Source organism: Grammomys surdaster, unplaced genomic scaffold, assembly GCF_004785775.1.
Source record: "Grammomys surdaster isolate TR1022 unplaced genomic scaffold, NIH_TR_1.0 124640, whole genome shotgun sequence".
NCBI lineage: Eukaryota > Metazoa > Chordata > Mammalia > Rodentia > Muridae > Grammomys > Grammomys surdaster.
The window spans coordinates 8,436-30,438 of record NW_021619609.1 but is presented as its reverse complement, the minus strand read 5'-3'; the positions used below and the strand labels follow the sequence as shown (position 1 = coordinate 30,438).

Below are 22,003 nucleotides of genomic sequence, written 5' to 3'. Positions count from 1 at the left end.
TACTATGTAGCCCAATATGGACCCAAATTTATGATCTTCCTGCCTCAGTATTAGGATTCTATGTAAGTGCCACAGGCTCCGCCTTAACACGTCTTTCAATTTTACTTCAGAACTAGAAACTCATTGTCACATACTCAAAAATGTTCAAGAACTATGATCGTTTCCTTTCTCCTCACTTCTGGGGAGACATGACAATAACTTGGTTTCAGTTTAGTAATGGAGATGCCAGCACAAGTAACTGTTTTGAGCTTTAATCTGGGCTGTTGGGGGCTAATACAGGAGCCTAGTCTCGAAGTCCTTCTGTGGTTTTCAACAACTTGTTCTAGGTAAACAGTATATTTTCAAAGTCCAGGTGTGGTCAGATAAAAGTAAACATTTGCTTTCTGTGGTGGAAACAATGTCAGTTCCCGGCATGATCTCTGACCTTAACCCTTTCTGTCTCAGGGTTCTCCTGTGAAGTCCTGACGCTCTGTCCTGCTTCCCTGGGTTCAAATCCCCCGTTATACTTGGAGAAGCAAAGTTCTTCCCACAGCTTCAAGTCAAGCTAAATTAGGCTTTCTCTGAAAACTCAAGAGTACTGGTCCCCTGTAGACATTCCCTCAGCCTACTTCTTAACATCATACACTTGTCTTCTCTAAGCCTGGATAGTTACTTTTTAAAAGAAAATCTGTCGGGTTAATCAATCCATAAAAAGCACCTTACTTGAGGTCTAAGGTCTGTAGGTCTGGGGGCAATGGCTCAGAGAGTTTTGAAGGAGTGCTTTGCAGAATGTGGAAAAAGCAGGAGCACATGTGAGCTATTGAGTGTATAGGATAAAGAAGGAAGACTCGGCTGATAGAAGGAAAGAATGCAGGAACAGAATGGAAGTGTCCCTAAGACAGAGTCTAATACACCCGTGATGCTATCCCAAGCCTTCAGCTCCAATAGTTCTGATTGTTCAGGTGTCTGTGGTCAAGGGGGTGAAAAACATTCACATTTCTAGGTAGGAGCTAAACTCAGCCATAAGTCACGCCCACTTAAGGGCTGCCCAGCTCCAGGTTGAAAAGCTCTTCAGAGATGCTTCCATTGTGATTTTCCTTTCAACGTGGCCTTCTGTAGACCTATACAGGCCCAAGCCCCACCACCTTCACTTGAAGCAAGCCTTCCTAAGTATTTCACTATTTCGCTCTTTTTATTATGTATTTTATGTATTTATTTTGTGTATGCATGTGTACATGTGTGTGGCTTACCTGCCATGGTGTGTGCGTGGAGATCAGAAGACAATCTACAGGAGTCAGTTCTCTCCTTCCCACCATAAGGATCCTGGAGCTCAAGGCAAGAATCTTTCCTGCAAAACCCAACTACTATTGGGTGTCATTAGCTGTTGCAACTGAGCTCAACAATCTCCAGACATTTCTAGAAGGAAGAGTAGTCTAGCAAATAGCTGTTTCTACCTGTAGCCTCCCCCACCCTCCAGGCAGTGATCAAATCCTCTTCCTACATCACTCTCCCTGACCCACCCTTATCCTCGCTCATCCTTCTCTAACCTCCTTCACCCTCCCTCACCCTCCCTTATCCTCCCTCACTCTTCTCTACCCTCCCTCATCTTCTCTCACTCTCTTACCCTCCTTCACCCTCTGTTAGAGAAATTCAAACGATTTCCTAGGTAGAAAATTTGATAGCATCTGCTGTCTGCTTGCACTGGCTGTTTGCTCGCTGGGTCCTAAGTGCTTTGAATGAATTACTCTGGTATCCTCAGCATCCTAGGGGACTGTTATTGCTTGTTTTTTACAGTAAGAGAAGAGAACCACAAAGCTATGTAATTTTTTTCTTTCAGAAGAAGTAGCAGAATATATCACCCCAAAGCATGCATGCCACTTTCACATGCTGATTGTTGTAGGGTAAGGCAAACTAAAAGAAGCAGACACAAGTAAAGTCCTTTTACTGTCAGGAAGGATAGCAATTCTCTTTTCTTTTTCTTTTTTTCTTTCTTTTTCTTTCTTTTTCTTTCTTTCTCTCTCTCTCTCTTTCTCTCTTTCTTTTTCTTTCTTTTTTTTCTTCCTTCCTTCCTTCCTTCCTTTCTTTCTTTTCTTTCTTCCTTTCCTTCTCTCTTTCTTTCTTTTCAGTTTTATTCTAGGTTTCTTTCCTCAATGGCTGAAGACAGCTCCATGCTTTATCAACTCAGAAAAAGGGACAGAAGAATATTCGTGACTGACCCAGCTAACCGGTCTCTGTCTCCATTGGTCACCCACATAGGATTTCTTCCTGCAGCCTGCGTCATGCTGGAAGCTCACTATCCTTCCTTCCCTTTGTTCTCTCAGTTCTCTACAAGCCCATTGTTTTCTCCAGAGATTCTGTATGAGTTCAGGCTATAACTATCCCTCAGAGTCACCACCCCTACCTCACCACCCCCATCCCTACCCCCATGAATACACAGTGTACATGCTAATACCTGTGCTTTTTTTTTTAAGCTTGTCAATCATTTGCCAATCTTATTCACAGGACCCCAGTCAACAAATTTAAAATCAGGAGAGGAAAAACATAAGATCAGTAGTTGATGGAGCAGGCAACCAAGGGAAACATTCAATAGTGGTGTGTGTGCCAACCACAGAGAGGAAACAGGAAGTATGTGGTGAAGGGGTCCTTGTGGTCACAGACAAGTGTTTGCTTTCAGAGACGAGAGAGACTGAGGTGCATATTTAACATGCCAAAGCAGACCTGGTCCTCCCAGCATCCCTCAGTCCCTACCTGTCACACTTGCCCTCAACCCTGCCAAGCCAATAAGGAACTTTCCAGCCCAGAGGCTGGGCTCCCCTTCCCCTAGAGCCTCTTCCTATATAATCCAGACACTTTGTTCTCAATCTCCCCCCCCCCTCCCTCTCTCCCCCCTCGTGCTCTCTCTCTCTATCTATCCCTCACTCTCTCTTGCTCTCTCTCTCTCCCTCCTTCCCTCCCTCCCCTCTTCTCCTTCTCCCTCTCTCTTTCTCCTCCTCCTTCTCTCTCCCTTTCTCTCCTTCTCTCTCCCCCCCTCCACTTTCCCCATGGTGACTCCTCTGGCCTCAATCCTTGGGGCCAGTGAACTCACCCACCTGAGAGCAGCTTCTAATAAACCTGCCTTTAATATAATCTAATCTGGCTTCAGTTGGTTCATTTCACTGGCTGCAGAGAAATATATCAATAAGTACTAGGGGAACCTGGAATGTTAGCTTATAGTATTATTCCATCAAGGAAAGGAATGCTGTACCCGTTTTCCATCCAGAAGGCTGGGAGTGGATGCATGTGCATTCTGGTGACCTTTGTGCTGTCTGTATGGCCAGAGATCACACCAGACTCTCCCACAGACCCTTGCTCCTCTCAGCCAGTCTACAGAATCTATCTATACAGAAAGCAGCACACTTATTTTACGAAGAGTCTTTATTTAGCTTCCTGTTCCTTAAACAGATTTATATGTTCTTTATCATGCACACAAGATTGAGTTAATATCACCAGAGTAAGTCTTCGCCAGACATGCTGTGCTTAAATATACCTGAAATAAACTAGTCCCGGGCAGACTCCCAAGGTATGAAGCAACACAGGTTACTTAGTTGTGTTGAACATAACTGTCTGTGGAGATTGAAGAGACTTCTGCAGTCAGGAAGAAGACCTGCTCACTGGTGTAATGGGAGGGATACATTGTGAAGAGAGTGGTGAGCAGGAAGCCCCTGACTCTCTGCCTGCTGTGTCTGTCCTATCTTGCTTTTCTCCCACCTGCCTGTGCCTCAGGGCAGTGGCTTCTTGCCTTCCTCCCTCTCTGGCAGGCCCAGCCAAGTCTCCTTTTGGCTCTTTCTCAATTCTCAGTAGCTAAATGTGTTAATTCATAAGCGAACCCAAAAGGAAGCTATGTTTCAGCGCTGAGTCCAAATGCTTTCTTCTATCCAAATTTCCCATTGATAAAACGTATACTTTAAACCACCAATAATTTTTTTATTGAAATAAAAAATGACACAAAGATGGGTGGATAGGGAAGGGGGTGGCTCTGGGAGGAGTCAGGGGAGGTGAATATGATAAAAAAGATATTATGAGAAGGTTTCAAAGAACTAATAAACATGAGGAGGAAAAAATAAAATAAATGCAAGACTTAGTTTAAAAAAAAAAAACTTCAAACATAAAAAGAAAAACGCCATTTTTTTTTAAAGTGTCGTTTCCACAATCTGTACAGTCAGCAAAGTTTAAGGCATCAACCTGCTGACTCCAGTTACTGGCTAAGAAGACAGGAAGAGAGACTGCAGCTGGGCTTTGAAATAGTCCCCTGAGTTCAGAGATCTCTTTAGCACTGCTAAAGCGCTGCTGCCAGAAATAAAAGCTAGGAAGTTCACTGACTGACCCTTGACCTCTGTGCTGTCACTTATCATGTCCCTGGGTCCTCAAGAGACCAGCTGGACACACTTGTTTAACTGATCTGTTGTTTGCAGCCTCTAAAGTGGGATCTCCCTCTCCCAGTGGGGCACTGTTTACAACACACACTTGAAAGGCACCATTTTCTACCAGAAACACAGAAGCTTCTGAAAACAAAGGCAGAATGGGAACAGCCTGTTCATTGCACCACTTCCTGATCCCTTTGACACTTTTTTTTTTAAAGGACAGACTGACCTTGAATTCAGGTACGTCCCACCATGCCTAATGAATCCTTTTGTCTTACTTGCCCTTTTTAAAAACTTGGGAGCACCATCTCTGTTTTGCTCTGCAGAGGAAGCCAGCATCCTGTAAGCCCTCCCTCATTCCCAGGGAAGGCTCTTGCCAGAGTATGAACTGGCCCCTCTTTCAGGTTCAGACAGGCCTCTTCCTTGGAAGAACTGATTGCTCAGAGAAAGCTAGTTAACCATTCTTTCTTCCTTGGTGGGATAATAATTCCTTCTAATTTTTAGAGAACACACGTCAGAGCCTTGGACGCTTAAAGAATTTTTGATTTGGGTCCAGTTCTTTTTCATGCTGGAATTAAGCCCAGGGACTCACAAATACTAGGCAAATGCTCTACCATTGAGCTACGTATACAGTCTTGCTGTCAGGTGATCTTTTTTGAAAAGCCCCTTTTATCAGGCATTTTTGAAAGTCAAAATTCTTGTTTTGCAAAAACCCTATTCTTTTCACACTTTCTCTTCTTTGGCTAAGAATTTACGTCAATTCTTCACTCTTCATATGGAGTTTCAAGTTGAGACTGAGTTACAAAATTTAGGATGAAACTTCTTATAGACCAAGCCTGAGCTCTTCAAGGCCAGGGCTCTGACAGAGTGTTCGGCCTACAGAGAACAGGGGTTTCTGGGTACAGAAGTGTTCCCAGTGCTAAGGGGACAGGAGCTCTATCATTCTCACCTGGATGCCCCATGCCCACAAACCATAATAAAGATTCACTGTGATGAGAACTGAATAAGATCCTGTGAAGGTGGGCCCACATAACCCTCCCTCCTTACTCAACTTTTGTTTCAGTGGCTTTGGGTTTGGCCATAGAGATTAAAAACTAGGACCTCATGCATGCCAGCCAAGGGCTCTTTCACTGAGCTACAGCCCCAGCCCTGTTTCCAACCTTCGAAACCATACACGTATATGTGAACACACATACACAATTATGTGATGTCTACTCAGTTGCCAAACACACAGGTCTGGGGCTTAGGTTTCACAACTCCACTACCAGATGCTATGTGCTACTGGGTTTGACGGATCACCTGTGGGTCACCCCTTTTGTGCTATCGCCAGTTGTTTTTCAGCATTTGAGTTGACAGGACTCTATGTTTCATGTGGCTCATGGGGCAGGGTGGAAGTGTGTGTGTGTGTGTGTGTGTGTGTGTGTGTGTGTGTGCGCTGTGGGGATCTCTATGTTGCTGTTATATACTAGATACTCTTCTTTAACTCTACTGATATTTTATGCCACAAGGAGACCAGGTTACTGAATAACTTTAGGGCCAGAGTTGTCTGCATTTCCCTGACTGAACCCCATCACAGGAAATAGCAACGACGACATTACAAATCCTTACATTTGGGGTCCCTAGTCTCCTAGAACATAAAAGCCACATTATGTGTAAGGATTTTGTTTCTTGCCTGTTTCTGAACTGCTGTTTGATGTTCATCACTAAAGTATTTCCTGACTAGAAGCCAACTTGCTGACTCTGTTGAAGGTCTGTGACTAGCTCATTTGAATCTGCCAGCACCTTGCAGAATACCCACCATGTCTCCTTATACCCCATCCTCTCAGCCCTTCCCCAGGCCTGTATCCGAAAAGGTGTTTTTACTTTGAGCTCCTAGTTAGTTTGGCTTATGCAGGGCACAAGCGGGAGGTTGAAAGAGAAGAGGGGAGAGAGATCTATCTTGGTGCTGCCTGACTTGAGGCTATGCCTGGCATGGCCACATTCCTTTGCTAAAGGCCACCAGGACCACCAAACAGCTCTCTTTCCCCTCTGACTAGAGACTGTGCCCTGTCTTCCCCTTCAGGCCGAGCACAAAGCCTTCCTCCTCTGGCCTCTTCATCATTCTTTGTTATTTGCTGCTTACTTAACATTCTCCTCTTTTTCAAGAAGATTTCCGACTTGTGCTGAATTCTCTTCTCAAAACCGCCCTGTTTCTATGGAAAGTCTCCCCTAACCACAGAGCTGACGGAGCAGATACTGTAAAGCACCACCATATTTTGTTCCTGCAATATACACGTTTGTTTCAGACAAAACCCCATTTAGTTGCAGTGTTTGTTAAAAATCACTTTAAAATCAATAATTTATGAAAAACAAATTGTTCTGCTTTACATATTTCTGTCTTGGCTCTGGAACTAAAATATGACTAAAGGCAAACATTTCAAGTATCCAAGCGAATTTAAAAAACAAAACAAAAAGCAATGATAGTTTATACAGTAATTCATCTACTGGAATCTTAATCAGTCTTTTGAAAAGTGGGTAAAGGGTCCACATTACATACTGAGAAGGGGCCAGTTCAGAGAGAACTCGGACAGTACATCTGCTCACAGCTCACCGAGTCACCTGAACTTCAGTGAAAGATGGAAACGCATGATCAGAGCCCAAAAAGATGAACTCTGTTCCCAACCCCATGTCTCCTCACCACAAGATCAGGGTTCTTATTTGCCTGGGACCTTAAAAAACTGGGATTGATTTTAAGAAAGAACGTTCATGAAGTTGCTAACATATCTGTATGCTTATCCTATGGTTTGTTTGTTGTTTGTTTTTTTCATTATCCAGATGAGGAACAAATGATAAGACAGATGTGCTATCTTCTGAGATAAGGATTCCTGTGTAAAGGAATGGTCAAAGGAACGGCCACTGGCGACACTTGTATGGAGTCACGACAGTAGGAGACGCACGCAGAGCAGACAGGTAACCATAAGAGTCCAGCCAAAGCCCAGCCTCAGGCTGACTCTAAGGTCACTCTGAGCTGTTCCACCTTAAGTCAAGGAAAGAAAAGTCTCCAATACCACCTTTTATTAGAGCTGGAGTCCATCCCTTACCACAGCTGCCCCAGCCAGGAATGGCTGCCTGTGCAGCACCAACAGCAGCTAGCACAAAGAGAACTTGCAAACTTGGGAGTGACTCGGGTTCTCAGCTTATGTCCATCATGTGTGTGAGGGTAGCTCTGGATTCTAGCTTCAAGCAGATCTTCCAAAGTCCACTGGGAAGTTGAGCTGGGATAAACAAGCAGAACTTTAGCCCCTGTTTCCATCCTTTGTGTTTGTTTTCCCTATTGGACTTCCAGGGAAGGCTATAGCTGAGAAAACACATGGCGATGTTAGTGTCTTGGTGACAGAGTCCTTGTTGGTCTTGCCCACTGAGAAGCCTCACTGTCTACAGCACAGGAGACACAGAACAGACTCTTGATAACCACTGAAAAGTGTGAATGAAACCATGTCAACCCTCACCACACCTTTATAACAGAGACAGAGCAGTTGTTCTCTCTCACTCTTGCGTTGGAAGAAACTTAATATCAGAGACTTGACCAAGTTCCTGCAGGTCACATGTATTAGCATGAGTTGGGTATCAGCGATGTCGTGGGATTAAATATGTCTTGGCTTATGTTTACACCCTTTCCCCTCTTATGGCAAAATAAATATGTAATATCAGAAATGACTTAGAAAAGTAGAATCATCCATTCATTAGAACTATCAGCTAATCTGGAGTTAGTAACTTTTTACAAAGTTAAAATAAAAGCCTCTCACCAGGCATAAGGTGATATGTCTGGTAGGCCAGTGTGCTGGCTCAGGCCACCTCTGCATGCCTTCACTGGGTCTGGCCCACAGGCTCTCCAACCCCCAACCCTGATTTCCACAGTACATCCTGGCACTAGCTCTGGCCTACCAGCTCCCTCTTCCCCCAGGTTCCCATGTATTAAAGATCTTACATTTAAAATCACACACACACACACACACACACACACACACACACACACACACACACACGGGGTGTGTGTGTGTGTGTGTGGGGGGGAGACACATCCCAGGGAGACAGGATAAAGCAACTCCCTGAGTTTCTGAGTTTGGCATAAGATTTTGCTTCCTCTAGAGAGTCACCCCTCCTCTATCCTGGACCTCAGAGGAGGAAGTTCCACCCTCAGATCACATTCTGGCCCTGGGATGAAAACAGGAAATTGATAAACATGCATCTCAGTCTTCCAAGGGCTCACAAACCAGGAAAAACAACTTCAGTCGACACGTCAATCTAGGCTAATAACTAGCACAGTAAAGTAACTAACAAGCCGATACTTTTCCATAGCATTTAAAAATTAAGAGACCTGAGCTTCTGGCCTAAGATATTGAAAGTAACAAAGAAAGGAGGAAATCCTGAAACCTTACCAGTTAGATGCTCACTTAGAGCTAATTACGCCAAACAAGAAACCTCTTGTTAAAGGGGAGAGAGAAGTTAGCAGGCAATCATGTTGTGCTACATAGAAGAGTGCAGACAAAGCAGCCTTTGAACCTCTAGGGTAGACAAATTGGTTCTTTGTACTTTCCTAATGAGGAAAAGGGGATAGAATTTAAATGCATGGGAGACGGAGGCAGGAGGATTGAATTCACCTAGCCTGTGTGAGCAACACTGTCTTAGAAGGAAAGATAGGCCAGAGAAGAGAGTGTCACAGAGGCACTTCAATAGGCTATAATTCCATATGCAAACTGTAAAAGAGAAAATGGTGGAATCCGAAGACTATCTCTGCTGGGACCACAGAGGAAAGGAAATACAATGCACACACTAGGCTGGCAGAGAACAAAGTCTGAACATTATGGCTTAATTTATTGAGTTGTTCCCTACCAAGCTGAAGCACATATGAGATGCCTGGCAAAAGAGCCCACTTAGAATTAGGAGCCCAGAAACACATCTTCCAGGTTACTTAGAGCAAATAGTCTGTTAGCAAACCCCATCCGTACAGTGACTCTGATGGAAACATGCGTTTTAATTCCTAGCTAATAAAGCATGGTTATGCTAAACAGCTTTGGAATGGTGGCCGGAAAACTGAGCGAAAAACACTGAATCTGCCTTTTACCAGATGATTAACCTTGGGCAGCTGACCTAAATTCTCTGAGCAATGACTTTCTCAGTAGCAAATGGATTGGTAGCCGCCAACTAATAGCCTACTAAAGAGGTAATCAAGTTAGACAGTCCACTTCAGGCTCTTACTGAAAAGCCTGACTCAGATTGGAGAGATACCTCAGCAGCTATCAGCACTGGCTCTTGCAGGAAGATTGGGGTTTGGTTCCCTGCACCAACATGGCAGCATTCAGCTATCCACCACTCCAGTTTCATGAAATCCAGCAGCCTCTTCTGACCTTCCCCAGATAACCAGGTACCCCTGCTCTACGAACTTACACACCCTCAGGCAGAGCACTCATACACAATTAAATAAATAAATAAATAAATAAATCTGAAAATGCTTAAACTTTACTTGATTGGTTATGCAAGACTGATGGCTATACAATAAGCAGCAGCCTTTACTGTCATCTGGGCACAGCACTAGACAGATATGGAGCACTGGCTTGAGGTAAAAGTTCAACTGGGTCAGCAGGGAGCAAAGGGCTATATAGATGAATCCAGAAAACTTTGATGTATACAAGTCCTGTACACTATGCTAGGAAAGTCATGTGTCAAAGCCAAGATTCCTGAGAAGAATAAGTTCTCTGTAACATAGGTATTTGAGATGCTAAAACTATAGAAGGATCTGCTTACACTAGCCAGGAGAGAAATCCTCTTGGGTGGAATTCAGGGACCCATCCTTTGCTTTCTCCACCACTATATTCTACATCAAACGACAGAGAATATCATGTGAGTAGAACAAGCATTGGAGACCTCAGGTCAAGGCCAAGTGTTGTAAGAGAGAGAGGGAGGAGAGAGAGAGAGAGAGAGAGAGAGAGAGAGAGAGAGAGAGAGGAGTTGGAGTGGATTTGCAATGAGTTCAAAACAAAAAATAGGAAAAAGATAAGAAAGAAAGATAGATAGATGATAGATAGATAGATAGATAGATAGATAGATAGAAGAAAGGAAAGAAGGAAGGAAGGAAGGAAGGAAGGAAGGAAGGAAGGAAGGAAGGAAGAAAGACAGGAAGAAACTAGTACAAAGGTTGAGATTGCTCATACTCTGATAGCTAGACCCAAAACACAATAGCCTGGACTAACTCATGCCCCACATACCAGTCATCCACATATGAAGGTGGACAGAGTCAGGCTAAACCTCTAAGGGTTCTGGGAAGCCTAATGTTATTACCTCCTTGAATTAGTCTTCCCTTGGGCCAAGAACTAGTGAACTCAATCATTCCCTTTTCCCTTCACTTAGGATCAGGGCATATGAAAGAGTTGGCTTCAACATGGCCTTAGACATAACTGAATCTTACCTGGTAGGACAGACACTGGGTTTCCAAAAGGTTAGGAGCCTTGCCTTATCATAGGCCTAAGTATGACACAGCCTGAAGTTGAATTCGGTGTTATATTCTACTTCCATATGTTGCATGTAGAAAGGTAGCCAATCTTGCAATGTCTTGTATACAAACTTTAAAAACTGGACTTTAAGAGCCTCAACTCAGATTCAAGTTTCCTGGACTTGGTCCAACTGAACTTCACAGATCTTCAGCTGTACCACCCAGAACTGAGATCATACTGCATAGCTTTCCTGAACACAAAGTGAGGTAGCACGGACTATTGCTAGTGTTAGCCACCAGCACTGCAGATACCTGATGCTGGTTCCCCGGATTATTGATCAAGCAGTAACCAGCCACTGAATTTCAAATTACTCAAGAGAGCCAAAAGATATCAGGAGCCTTGAGAAAGCACACACTTGTAATTCAGAAAACAAGGAAGACTGGTTAGCTTCATGACCTAGATAAATCTAAAGCTGGCTAAAGTCTAGATCATATAGGGGCTATCAGAGGCAGAGGAAAGCAGCAAGCACCCTCCTGGGTGTTTTATTGAATTCCATTTCAAGACTTTGACCTTTTACCCACAGAGGACTTGGGGTCAAAAGGGAGAACATAGAAACTGATAAGCACAAAAACTGATAAGCACTGAGCAAAAAGGCATTGTCCTCGGGATGAAAACAGGATCCTCATGACCTGGTGAGCCTACGGGAGAGTGTACTGAGTCCAGATATCTAAAGGAAAGCAAGCAAAGAAAGATAACCCTAAAAAGTCGTCAGCAGGTTTTAGCATGGGCTGGATTTCCACAGCCACACACAAGTTATCAAATAGAAAAGAAGCTATGGATGGTCTCTGTGCCATGGACAGGCTTTTTCTGGAATCCCAGATTCGACTTGGTTGGCTAACACACATACCCAGGCGTAAATTGTTGTAACCCTAAAATTAACTACCCAAAACAGGAAAGTAGAATCCTCTCATTTGAGTGCTTCGTGGAGGGAGATGTGGAAGGGAGTAAACATCCTCTCTCCTTTAAGGACTAAAGGCAACTATTTAAAACTTGGAGTACCTATTCCAGCAAAAGATTTACATTTTTGTTCTTTCAACTAAAATGAAGAGATGGGGAAAAAGAACAGGCTGACCTTTAACTATTTTTTTAGGATAACCCACATTTGAAAACATTAGATACCAGAACAGAGAAAGAACTCTGTAGGCACATGCATTGAGACCTTGTTCTTGCTGTTGAGCACAAAGCAAGCTGAAATGACTACTCAGAGGTTCACTATTTCTTCAGTTTCCATCTCTAGGGAGACCAGTGCAGGTGACTGCACAGATGCTGAGCTGCCAGAGATGTCAGTGTGGGCAATGTTTCAACTGTGTCTCCGCAAGTTCATGTATTGGAGCCACATAGTCCTCAACTTCATACCTTGGTACTATTTGGAAGTAGGACTTCTTGGGAGATAGTGATGCTTAGAAGTCATGACGGTGGCATGTGTATGACATGAAGAAGAGAAAGCTGAGCTGAATTCTCTTGGATGGTCATTAAATAATCCTTAAAACCGTGGTTTTAAGTGTGTTTTCTATTCCCTTGGAGTCAGACATTTTGACACATGTTTGGTATAAGTAGTTTAAGAAATATTACTAGGGCCAAGGGGACATCTCAGTGATTCAGACTGTTTGCTACTAAGCCTAACAACACAGTTTCCGAGATCCACGTGGTAGAAGGAAAAAGGAAGTAGTTTTGTTCTAGTTGGGTTTTTGTTTGTTTGTTTGTTCTGTTCTGTTTCTAATTCTGTCATAATTTTTTAATTTAGGGTTCTGGGTAAGTATAAAATCCAGTGTGAAGAGAGCTGGGCAGTGGTGCCATATGCCTTTACTTCCAGCAATGGGGAGGCAAGGGCAGACAATTCTCTGAGTTCGAGGCCAGCCTGGTCTACAGAGCACTTTCCAGAACAACCAGGGTTACACATACACACACACATACACACACACACACACACACACACCACCACCACCACCACCAACAACAACAACAGCAACAACAACAAAAAAACAAAACAAAAAATCTGTCTCAAAAAACAAGCAAGCAAACAAACAAACAAACAAATAAAAAATCCAATATGAAGCACTACCCTCATTATATAGAAGTTCATTGAGATATCTAGACTTTGAATCTGGTTCATTCATTTCTATGTGTGATTTCTTTTATCCATGTTTTTTATAATAAAATCTATGAAAATTAAATTAAAAAGGAGAGAACATGTTTTTACAAAATGTCCTCAGACTTCCACATGTTCACCCATATCACACTCACCCATGAATGCTAAATAAATAATCCATAATATTAATATTTTATTCCTTGCACACAGTTGCTTTCTCTGCCTGTACATCTGGACATGACTGGTGTCCTTGGAGACCAGAAAAGAACATTGGATTCCTCTGGAACTCATTGGATCCTTCTGGAAGTGAAATTACAGATGATGATGTGGGCTTTAGGAATAAGTCCTGGGTCCTCTGGAAAAGCAGCCAGTGTTCCAAACTATGGAGCCATCTCTCTATCCCTCTAATTTTTTAGAAAGTACCAGCAAGAGCATAACAGAGAAAAGAAAGCTTGTGGAGGCAGACAGGAAGAGCTAACATGAGGTTGAGTACTGAGGCCCTTACATCAGCATCAGATGCTCACTGCATTCTGCTCGGACGTCTGAAGAGTGTAAAGAACTCATCCCTGAATAGCTGGTTCACTAAAAGACAAGAGGTACTACAAATACAATCAAGTTTCCATGTCCACGACATGCATTGAGTCAGCTAATCCTGGATGGCAACTATTTTGGCCAAACACAGTGATAGATACCTGTAATGCATGCACTTGGAAGTGGGTTGTGAGGTTGAAGCACACCTACACCACATAGCGAGACCCTGCCTGAAACAGAGAAACAAAATGTGTACAACACACACACACACGTGCACACTTTGTTGTCACTCTAACAGCTACTTACACTACACTTACATTGGGTCAGGTATTATAATTAATCTAGCCTGGTGTGGCTGTGCACACCTTTAATGCCAGTACTCAGGAGGCAGAAGCAGACAGAACTATGAGTTCCTGGTCTGTCAGGGCTGCATCGTGAGAGAACCAGACTGAAAAACAGCTAGAGTGACAAACAGAGTAAGCTAGGGTTGTGTTTGGGTTTTACCTTGTTCCCCAGAGTTCTTGAGTTTGACCCTAAAGGTGCTAATATTAAGATGTGGGGTCTAGCGGAGGGTCTTTAACTATTGGGGACATGTGCAGAAGGAACTGAAATGATACTTCCTGATCTCTAACAGGAATTATTTGTTTTAAAAGTGAACCCGACCTCTGAACCACCTTTGGTGTCCTACTTTATGGTGCCATATTGCTCCCTGTCACATAAGCTCTGGATGTGGTGCCATCTATAATGATGATACAGCCGAAGGAACATCACAAGAATTAGCCCCTTGCTGTTTAGGCACTGAGACTCCAAAGCTGTGAGCTCACCAGGCCTCCTTCCTTTGTAAGTGTTCGGTACTCCTCCTTGTAACAGTCATGAACGATGAACCAATATTGAAGTTTATATGTTGGTTACATACAAAGGCTACACCATTTTTAGTAAAGATCTTGAGATCTGCAGACTTTTTAATTTTTTTTTCATAATATTTATTTATTTTGAATGAACACATATGGACATTTTGCTTGCACATACCTGTACACCAGGTAAGTGTCTACCACCTGCAGAGACCAGAAGAGGACATCAGATCCCCTAGAACTGGAGTGTGAGTTGCCGTGTGGGTGTTAGGAATCAAAGCTGAGTCCTCTGGAAGAGCAGCCCCTGCTCTTAACTACTGAACATTCTCTAGCCCCATATCTGCAAATTTTGTTCTAGAAAAAGTCACTTCCACCCCAGATTCTGAAAGATAACTTTACTCTGGCAACTTTCACTCCAGAATGTAGCCAGGGCTTCCGAGCTAAACTTAAAAAAACCAAAGACACTCTGGAAGTACTAGAGATGACAAAAAACAGAATGCAGAAATGCAAAAGACCAGAGCAGCTTGAGTCTAGCCTGTCTGTAGAACCAATTAAAATCAGAAGGGACTCCAGAGCAATGAGTGATAGCCCCAGGCGCATTGCCAGAGTGAACCATCCATAAACCTTTCTCCTTATATTAATGGTAGCACAATAAACTCACCAGGCTTTCTTAGAGAATAAAGTATGTTCCTTTGGTCAGGATATTATTTGATTTGTGTGAAAATCCTGGTTTCCCAATAATTACTTTTAGTGTTTCTAAACATATTTTCTTACTTTCAAACACTATCTTTGCTTGCTGCAGAACAATCTACTACATTTAAAGGCTTGCACAGGGATCAGAGAGATGGCTCAGCTGTTAAGAGCACGTCCTGCGCTTGCAGAAGACCTCAGTTTGGTGTAGTTTACAGCTGCTGGTGACTCCATTCCCAGAGCATCCATACTTTCTCCAGGTCCTGGACCTACGCAGTGTGCATGCTAACAAGCAGGTGCATACACATGCGCATTCACATGCACATAAAATGAATAAATCTTTTTTAAAGGATTTACTAAAATTATTCATTATTCTTTAGTGAATAATTCCCTACCAAAAACATAAAAAAAAATGAGCAAAACTAAGTTTATTGTAGTATTACTTAAACTTCTGTGTGTAGATGTGATTGTGGTATATGGAGGAGCGACAGCGCACACTGGTTTGTGTCTGTAGGTGGAAGCCAGAGATCAATTCCAGATGTCTTCTTTTTATCACTTTTCACCTTTTTTTTTTTTTGTAAAGAATCTCCTACTGAACTTAGAACTCACCATTTTGTCTAGACCAGCTGGCCATAGCCCTGGAGATTACTCTATTTTCACTCCTCCCAGTACTGAGGTCACAAGCCTGTGCCGCCACACCCAGCTGTTATATAAGAATGCTTGAGTTCTAGCCAATGTAATTGCCTGACAATAAAGAAAAAAAATTATGATAAGCAGCTTCCAGGGTGGCATCCAAGGTCCTTGTCTTGTACTCACATCCTGTGCTGTTCCTTTCCACATGCTTTGGTGTATGACCAAGGAAAGAAGGCAGACATAATATGATTACAGTCAGGGTACAGAATTAGCATAGGTCCCCATCGATAGATGAATGAGTAAAAAAGTGTGGTGTGGATATACCTGATGGAGCGTTATTCGGTTATATCGAAGAGCAAAATCAATTGTGTACAGGAAAATGAATGAAACCCAAGATCACTGTGCTCAGTGAAATAAACCAGATGTCAGAAGACACATACCACATTTCCTCTCCTATGCAAAATCTGGTTGTTTGTGTGTTTGTTTTTATAATGCACGAAAGTAGAAAGGGACTATTTAGAGGAGAAATAAGAAAAGGTAATGGAGTGAATGTGGTCAAAGTATGTCTATACATGCATGAAAATGTCATAACAAAACCCATTGTTTCATATAATAAGTAGATTTCAAGTTTTTTAAAAAAGAATACCTCAACCTTGACCAAATAAGCTTCTCCTTTCCCCCAACTCACCACCATCACCCTCCAGCACACAGTGGTTAATGTAGAGACTCAGAATGGGTCATCGTGATGAGACTAAGTGGCAGTGAGTAGTCCCACTTAGATGGGACATCATTACCCCAATGGACTGTAATCTCATGACAAGCCTTGGGTCAGAATATCCAACAAAACCCTGTGAGACTCCTCATACTAAAGCACCCGTTGTACCATATGTATTTTTGTTGATGTAGGCTGCTGATCTGAAAGGATAATTTGTTATGCAATACTAAATAACCAACAGAGTTCCCCAAAAAAGTAAAGTGTTATTTGGTATTAAAATACCAGATTTTCAGGGTACATGTGGTGGTACACATATGTCTATAATACTAGAACTCAACAGGCTAAATCAGGGAGATCATGGGCGGAAGGCTAATCTGGGCAAATAGACTTGGAGATTATTCTGGGCTACATTGAGACATCCAGTCTGGGGGAGGGTGCATGGTGAATCAGATTCCTGAGGACATGAAAAATGATGAGCACAAAATATCAAGCAAAAAATAATAACAAGAATTGAAACTATGAAGTGTTGTTGCATATCTGCTTGTTTCCTTCAGATCAGCAAATATCTTTCCTTCCCCTCTCTCTTCTGCTAATTGGACTTCCTCTTCTAGTTGAAAAACTACAATGTTACATTTTCACTGTCAACCTACCTGGACTTAGAATCACCTAGGACACACATCACAATGCCCGTGAGTGTGTTTTCAGAAAGATTTGTTTAGCTGAGAAGGGAAGAGCCACCCTTGAAAGTGGGTGCACCATGGGTTAGGGTCTAGACTGAATAAAGAGGAACAAAGAATAAAGGCAAACAAGGGCAAATGTCGATCACTCTGTTCTCTCTCCCTGCATAGAATGTGGCCAGCCACTCACCACCCCTTCCCAGCCAAGATGAGTGATACCGCTTGGATCATGAGCTACAATAAGCCTTTCTGTTCTTAGGATGCTTTGATCAATATGTTGTCACAGCAATGAGAGAAATAACAGAGAAACTTTCTTACATGCTTCAAGTAGAGCTGTCTCCAACCCATGTAAATCGAAAGAGGGAGTCAGATCAAATTAAGACACATCAGGAAAAGCAGACAATCAAGAGCAATTCCTGAACCTTTTTCTCCCTGTGCTAATAAGGGGGATAATAGTCTGACTTGCCAAATAGAATTAAAGGGGGTGAAGGGATCAGACACCTGGATGGTAGTTGTTAGAGTCATGGTCAGCCTCAGCATTGTCGGTTTTGAGTCAACACATGGTCTTTTTGTTCACATTAGTCAGGACTGAGTGCCTGTGGTTGCATACAACACATAGTGAAAAATGTGATAGGATCTTAAGTTTGCATCAGACTAAATAACGAAATTATTTTAGAGAAAACAATCAAGTCTATGAAATGATAACAGTGATTCTACCTAGACCTGTCACTTCAGATTAATAAACTCACTGTAATCAGATTTTTTAAATTCATTAAATTTGACCTCCGGTGATTCCATACATGTATATTATGCATTCTCATGACTCTCCTTTCTCCTGCACCTGTCTTCCCCCCTCCCCACCCTGCCCCTCTATCAATTCCCACTCTTTATAAATCATGTTTCCATAATCCTGACTCTTTGCTTTATTTTGGTACCCACCGAGTTTAACCAGGGCTGTCTCAGTGACTATAGGTTTGACACTGTCCACTGGAGCCCAGCAGGTTCATTAATGGATATATAACTGATAAATATTCTCCCAGAATATATCGGGAGCCACCTGTTAGGCAGAGATGAGCCCCTCTCCTGTCTGTGATTGATGTTTGTCAATACCAGTCTTGAGCAGGCCCAGTGCAGGTAAATAGACACACCTGCTTTGAGTTCATGATCACGTCTATGTCATACCCAGAAGATGGTATCTTGAAGGAATTTTAAAAACACATGTTCTCAGCTCCCAGAATCAGAAGCTCTTAGGGCTGGAGAGATAGCTCAGTGATTAAGAGCTTTTGTTGCTCTTGCAGAAGACCTGGGTTTGGTTACCAGCATCCACATGCTTGCTGGCTCACTGCTGTAACTCCAGATCCAGGAATTCTGATTTCTACTGACCTCTAAGGTGACCAAGCGTACAGGTAATGAATATACGTGCATATAGGCAAAACCCTCATATACATAAAATAAAATAAATAAATCTTTTTAAAAATAAAGAATTGTAAGCTTTGACCCCTGTAATTCTGCTTTGCAGACTAGATCTTTTATTGAGTACCTGGCAACTTTTAATACTATATACAAATTATTATTATTTGCATGTGTGTATATCCATATAGATGTTAACATGGGTGGGGGTAGATGTGTGCGCACTTGTATGGATGTGTGTGAGGATGCCAAAGTCCTACATCTGATGTCCTTGCTCTCCAGTTTATTATTTTAGACAAGGTCTCTCGCTGAGCCTAGAGCTCTGCAATTCTAGACTGCCTATCCAGTGAGCCTCAAGGATCTGTCTCCACTCAGTGCTGGGATCACAGATGTGTGCTGGCACCTGGATTCTTATTTGCTAAGGTTGGGGTTGGGGTTGAACACAAGATCTCATGCACTCTATGCTAGCACAATTCCACTGAGCTACACTCCCAAGCCCAGCCTCACAGCCCATTGTCAGTGTTCTGGGTTTTTGAACTCAGGCCCTTGTGCTGCATCTCCCCAGCTGTGTTATTATTCCAACTACCAACACATCTGGAATTCCCATATGAAAAATTAAGAGTAATAGAATCGATTGCCTTTCCTTGCTACCTTCCGTCTTCCTCTTCCTCAATCCTTTGTGCTCTCCAGTTCACACCGCCTGGTTCATACACTCAGGTTCACACTATCACTTTCAGATTCACAAGCTTAAAGTTCAAACTTTGAACTGAGATTCCTATTGTGATGAATTGCGTGCCCTGTTGGTTTAGTGAGATCAGCAATAATAAGATACAGACACGTTATTAGGGAAGCATTTTTTTTCATCTCTGATAAAGAATATAGCTCAGCTATTAGGGCAAAATACAGATCTGAGTTTCCAGAAAGTGAGTCATCGTGGATCAAAAAACAAGACTTGAGCCCTTCATTTTCACACTCCTATACCCTGCTAACTCTAGAAGCACATAACTAACAAATATTTTTAAGGAAAGAAAGAAAAGTATTTCATGGTATAATCACTCTGGATAAAACAAAAAGCCTGTTGATTTTTTTGTTTTTTTAAGAAAAACAACTCAGCCTCTCTGGAGACAATTTTGTAGCTCCTAAGTGATAAGAACTGAGTGAGTTCTACAAATAAGATTATCAAATCTTTGAGCAGCATCTACTTCTTTCAGTGTACAATGTCCTTTTTTTTCTTTTAATCCATGAACATCATTGATTTGCCTTCCTGTGTAAAGGAGTCAGATCCTCTGGAACAGGAGTTACAGGCAGTTGAGAGCTGCCACGTGGATGCTGGGAATTGAACTCAGGTCCTCTAGAAGAGTACCCGGTTACTAGATGTTCTTAACCACTGAGCCATCTCACTCCAGCCCCCTCAATGGGCAAATTTAACCTTGGCTACAATATTAAGTGATAAGTGTTAGAGAACATTTAATTCATTCAGTATATTTAAACCACACATGCCTGGCGTTAATCTCTGATTTTATACACCTTTGTTTCTATTCACAAGTGAGAGAAAGCTAGCCCACCGCTGTCCTATCAGGTAAATGCATGTTACATGTGCACGTTGGAACTTCCCTAGAAAGAAGACACACTCCATATGGAACATCTACAGAGGTTGAATGGCAGGTTAGAAGAGGATGGAACACTTGCAGGCCCTAATTACATTTTGCCTTAGGATATCTTTAGCCCCTTTAACAGCCGTTCCTTGTTCACCTCTGTTTCTGACTTAATATCTCTGGGCCTACTCGTGTGAACACCTTTTGTACTAACAGACAATTAGCTTCTAGCATCCACCAACCCAAAACCCAAGCATGTCACCAGATAGCAACATCTGAGATCTATAGCAGGGGTTTCCACACACTGTTGTAGCCCATCTACTTGATGTTCCCACAAACTTATTTGAAAAATGTTTGCTTCAGGATTTTCTTTGATCTATGATTTAAAAGAGGGAGGGGGACTTTATGAAACTTGGAATTTGGGGTAGCCTGGATCTGTTTCCAGGCTATAGTCACTCATTTGTGATACCCAAATAAACTATCTTTTTTGCTCTTTATGTAAAAAACAGAGTTTTTAATGTCAAGAAACAATAAAAGAATGCTTTCCTCTTTCTAAAATTTTCTTCAACAATATTTTAACTTGAAAGTAAATTTTTAAGTCCTAATAAGACACCATGACCAAGGCAACTCTTATAAGGACAACATTTAATTGGGGCTGGTTTATAGGTTAAGAAGTTCAGTCCATCGTCATCAAGGCAGAAACATGGTAGCATCCAGGCAGGCATGGTGCAACTGAAGCTGAGAGTTCTACATCTTCATCTGAAGGCTGCTATCAGAATACTAGCTTCCAGGCAGCTAGGATGAGGGTCTTAAAGCCCACACCCACAGTGACACACCTGCTCTAACAAGGCCACAGCTACTCCAACAGGGTCACACCTTCTAAAAGTGCTATGCCCTAGGCTGAGCATATACAAACCAGGACATGTATGGACATGCTTTCATGAAGGGTGGCATGTGGTAAATACAGGATGGGATTGCTATCACATGTGGGGACCAGCTTCTAAGAGAAAGACTTGTGCATAACTGACTACGGTATACTAAGCATGTCTGAGCTCAGGTGGGCGACAGAGCCTGTGAAGAGCTGAGCATTAAGAATAAATGCTGGTTCTGAAGGTGACATGTTCCCCCTCCTTCCCTCTGACCTGTTTTATCTCTGCAAGTAAAACTTACCAAATTCAATAGAAATCAAGGAGAGGAGAGGAGACGTTGGTTAAGTTATAGAGGGGCCTCCAGTGTTTTAATCAGTGTAGGAACTGTTAAGGCTGGGAGAGGACAACTAAGAGCCATCTGACAGAACAGTCTAAGGAGAGGCTGTTAAGGCCACTGTCAATGAAAAGACAAACTTGGGTTTAAGAGGCCTAAATTCTCAATGCTGCTGGTAAAAGAGGAGATATCACTACTTTACTTTTCCCGGAGCACTAACTAGAAAGTGTGACCTTGATCCTCTTTCTGTGTCTTTGCAATGTATGCACACTTGGTTAAATACCCGGTACTTAAATTTTGTTGATCTGGAAAATTGGAGGACACTCTGCAAGAGTTAGTTGGTTTTCACTTACACCATATGTGTCCTAGGATCAAATTCAGACTTAGCAGCAAGCACCTTTACCCACCGGGCCATCTCACCTACCCTGTTTAAATGTTTAAAAAGCTAAACCAACTTTAAGACACAGAAATAGATATCCTTTTCTATACCCTACAGCCCTCTCTAAATGCTAAACATCAAAGAAGGCAATTCGATTCGTTCTGTTTCCTGGGACCTTGGGGGCTCGACTTTGGTGGATGCCTTGTTCCAAAGTACAAAAGCCCCATCTGTCACACAGACATGAGATGTTTGTTTTTCCACCACATGAGCCCAATAAACTCACACCGATAAGCAGCACATTACCTGGAGAGTCTAGGATAA

At 42.5% G+C, this 22,003-nt stretch overlaps 1 long non-coding RNA gene across 2 annotated transcripts; it reads left to right on the top strand.

Moving 5' to 3' along the window:
• The first annotated feature begins 3,570 nt into the window (after positions 1-3,570).
• On the top strand, positions 3,571-12,245 carry LOC114636609. Of its 2 annotated transcripts, none has more exons than XR_003713649.1 (3): positions 3,571-3,665; positions 7,194-7,328; positions 12,134-12,245. It is a non-coding gene; the product is annotated as an uncharacterized LOC114636609 (long non-coding RNA). The 2 variants fall into 2 exon arrangements; XR_003713650.1 differs by lacking the exon at positions 12,134-12,245 and adding an exon at positions 7,705-8,079.
• Positions 12,246-22,003: the final 9,758 nt, after the last annotated feature.